The sequence below is a fragment of the Mandrillus leucophaeus genome, unplaced genomic scaffold (assembly GCF_000951045.1).
Source record: "Mandrillus leucophaeus isolate KB7577 unplaced genomic scaffold, Mleu.le_1.0 Scaffold24, whole genome shotgun sequence".
Classification (NCBI taxonomy): Eukaryota; Metazoa; Chordata; class Mammalia; order Primates; family Cercopithecidae; genus Mandrillus; species Mandrillus leucophaeus.
The window spans coordinates 4,395,499-4,399,758 of NW_012102476.1; positions in this window are offsets into that span (position 1 = coordinate 4,395,499).

Genomic DNA, 4,260 nt, shown 5'->3' on the forward strand with positions numbered 1-4,260 from the left:
GGAGGCGCCGCACACCAATCAGAGGCGGCTCAGGGTGCGCGCGGGAAGCTGGAAGGCGCCGCCGTGGACGTTTTCCGTGTTCTCTCTAACGCGGGAAAAGTTTGGGTCCCAGAGGGATTGCTCCTAGTGTCAACCTCCAGCAAGTTTTCTTCTGGGACTTGTGAACCGACTGTTGTTTTTTGGGTCTCTGCAGCCTGGATCAGGGTGGAAAGGGAACCAGCTCAGGGTCCCCAGCGGTGCTTCCAACCCTAGGGTGTGGTCGGTCGTAGACGCAGCTTGAGGGAGTGGCGCCTCCCAGGGAAGCAGGCGGCGATCACCTCTGGGGTGGGGTCGGTGGTCCAGGTAGAGGCTGGGGCCTTCCACGGCACCCCTCAGAAAATCTCAGTCCGTGAATGGGGACCGGGGCCCGAGGCGGCAGTAGTCGGCAGCCTCACCTTTGCAGGAGAAACCTGGCCTGGTGTGCGTGGGTGGAAGACGGTGACTGGGGGACGCTAGGAGAGCACACAGCACAACGCTCCGGTGCCTTATGCAGAATGGCGAAGTGTTTGCGTGTAACCCATGCACATCCTCTCGTGTACTTCACATCATGGCTGAATTCCTTATAATACCGACTACAACGTCAATGCTATGTAAATAGTGGTTACACTGTATTATTTAGGGAGTAAGGACAATAAAAAAATGCCTGTTCGGTGCAGAGGCAACCATCCATTTTTCTCCCCAAATATTTACCATCCTTGGTTGGTTGGATCTACAGATGCGGAACCCACAGATACGGAGCGACCACTGTATTTGTCTTTCAGCTTAGCTGTAAAGAATGTCAGAAGCCACTTTGGCTCAATTCATGAAGATGAACTTTCCCTACCTTTATAACTATCCAGCTATGGGAGCTGCTGAGCTAACCACTTCTCAGGTGCTCAAAGGAAAATGACCAATTACAGGTAAAAGGTAGAAAAGATTATCACTGGGAAGTTCCAACATTCTAAGCTTGTGCAATTGAGAAGCTGCAAAAAATATTTTTAAGACAGAAAAATCTGTTACCTGCACTTTCTGCTCTCACATTACTATCAACGAAGTGACTGGTTGTAAATCTACAAGAAGTAAAACTGAGAATATTTTGATTTTTCAGAGATGGTGATCTGAACCTGATGGTTCATAATAATAAAAATAAAATTACTAACGCAGTGAGTGCCCCAAATCCATTACTGTTCCTGAAGGAAAATAAATTAGAATTAGCAAGAATAACCTTCCTTTGCTGTGGTAGCAGTATCTGAATTAATACTAGAAATAATATTGTAAATAAATGGTAAAACATTATAGCCATAACCCTGCCCTTATCCTGACACTGATATTGAACCTGATCTAGAGCTGACCCTGAACTTGGGCCTCACCTGTAGCCTCACCTTGCTCCTGATCATAATGGACACCTTGCCTTCACAATGACCCTGACTCTGACACTGACATTGCCTCTCATTCTCATTCTTATATTGATCCTGATGCTGAATTGGACCCTAAACTTTACCTGATCCTAACTTTCACCCTGTCTCTGACCCTCAACCTGAATCCTACCGTGACCCTTACCCTGAACTTGACCTTCACTGACCCTTCCTTAAGCATGATGTTGACTCTGACCCTCACTATGACCCTGACCCTTGATCCTCAACTTGACCTAGACAGTGATAATAATTATGACTCTTTTTTTTTTTTTTTAAGAGGCAGGGTCTTGCTCTGTCACCCAGGCTGTAGTGCAGTGGTGCCAGCATGGCTCACAGCAGCTTTGACCTCCAGAGCTCAAGTGATTCTCCCACCTCAGCTTCCCGAGTAGCTGGGACCACAGGTGCATGCCATCATGCCTGGCTATTTTCTTTTTTTGTATTTTTTATAGAGATGGGGGTCTCACTATGTTGTCCAGGCTGGTCTTGAACCCCTGGCCTCAAGCAAGATTCCCACCTTAGCCTCCCAAAGCACTGGGAATACAGATGTGAGGCACTGCACCTGGCCTTTAACCATGACTCTTGACCCTGAAGCATATACTCTCACCTTGACTCTGACCTTGCTCTCGTTCTGACACCACCCCTTCCTCCACACCTGAGCCTTACCCTGGTGCTCACTCTCACCTTGCACCTGACTATGACACTCACCAGACCCTGATCCTACTGTCACTTACACACTCTATCTCGTTCTCACCCTGACCCTGATTCTGTACTTGACCCTGACCCTCATTTTTGCCTTCAATTTTAGCCTCACCCTTAATCCTGACCCGAACATTGAAGCTAACCCTACAGTGGCACTCAACTTGACCCTCCCCTGGCCTGGAATCTTAATGTCACCATGACCCTCATCATGACCATAAATCTGACCCTTGCCTGACCCTGACTCTGCTGCTTACTTTCCACTGACCCTAACTTGACCCTTATGGTCTCCCTGATCCTGACCTCCCCCCTGACTCTACAAGAACCCTTATCCATACCTTCACCATGTCCTTGAACCTACTGTGAATCTGAAACTTATGCTGAACCTGACCTACACACTCAGCCTGACCCCGGCACTAAGTCTTTCTCACTCTGTTGATAAACTCTGACCCTGAAACTGACTCTGACCCTCGCCCTGACCCTGGCTTTGAATGTTTGCCTCACACTCCTCATCCTCACTCTGACACTGACCCCCACTCTGATCCTCATGATGACTCTCAGCTGGACTTTGACCCTGGAACATGACCCTTACCCTCATCAAGACCCAGCAATTTGCTCACACCTGTAGTCCCAGCACTTTGGAAGGCTGAGTTGAGAGGATCACTTGAGGCCAGGCGTTCAAGACCAGCCTGGCCAACATAACAAGACACCCCACCCCCATCTGTACAACAAAATACTCACATTGCATTACAAATGTCTGCTACATCATTGTAGTAAATTCTTTCTTTTTACTCCAGTTAGTAGCTGCAATGTGGTCTTATGATAAAACTCTGTGCCCCAGTTCTGACCACTGGAACAAGCTGGACACATCTGGCTTCTGTTTTTTTTTTTTTTTTTGAGACGGAGTCTTGCTCTGTCATCTAGGCTGGAGTGCAGTGGCGCGATCTCAGCTCACTGCAGCCTCTGCCTCCCAGGTTCAAGCGATTCTCCTGCCTCAGCATCCCAAGTAGCTAGGATTAACAGGCACCCGCCACCACACCCGGCTAATTTTTGTATTTTTAGTAGAGAAAGAGTTTCACAATGTTGGCCAGGCTGGTCTCAAACTCTTGACCTTAGGTGATCTGCCTGCCTCAGCCTCCCAAAGTGTTGGGATTACAGGCGTGAGCCACCAAGCCCAGCCACTTCTGGCTTCTTATGAGGGCTGCGATTTGGTGAGACAAAGGAGGAGTTAGTGGGAAATTTAAGGAAGCCCTCTCTCTCAGGCTCGTGAAAGTGCAGGGTCAGCTCCTGAGAGGGGGGCCTCCTTAAATGTTGTACCCTGGATGCCCTACTTGCCTCTAGGGCCTGCTCTGGCTGCTCCTAAAGGGTTTTGCCCTCTGGATATTTTTCAGTCCTCCTGCAAATGCAGATGGGTGGCCCACGCCCACTAGTGTTCCGGGCACATCCCAACATGTCCAGGTCCTCTTAGAATGCGCTGGAATCCCCGATACATTTGATGCATTTATATATTAATAATGCAGCAGCTCATGCCTGTAATTCCAGTACACTGGGAGGCCAAGGCGGGAGGATCACTTGAGTCCAAAAGTCCTAAAAGACCAGCCTGGGCAACACAGGGAAACCCTGTGTCTACAAAAAATACAAAAATTAGCCAGGCGTGGTGGTGTGTGCCTGTGGTCCCAGCAACGTGGGAGGCTAAGGTGGGAGGATCACTTGAACCCAGGAGTATTTTTTTTTTTTTTTGATGGAGTCTTGCTCTGTTGCCCAGGCTGGAGTGCAGTGGTGCAATCTCAGTTTACTGCAGCCTCTGCCTCCCAGGCTCAAGTGATTCTCCTGCCTCAGCCTCCCAAGTAGCTAGGACTGCAGGTGTGTACCACCATGCTGGGCTAAATAGTCCAGGAGTTCTAAGAGACCAGCCTAGGCAACACAGGGAAACCCCGTCTCTACAAAAAATACAAAAATTGGCTAAGTGCAGTGGCTCACACCTGTAATCCCAGCACTTTGAGAGGCCGAGGCAGGCGGATCACAAGTTCAGGAGATCGAGACCTTCCTGGTCAACTTAGTCAAACCCTGTCTCTAGTTAAAAATATATATGAAAAAAATTAGCTGGGTGTGGTGGCCTGCACCTGTAGTC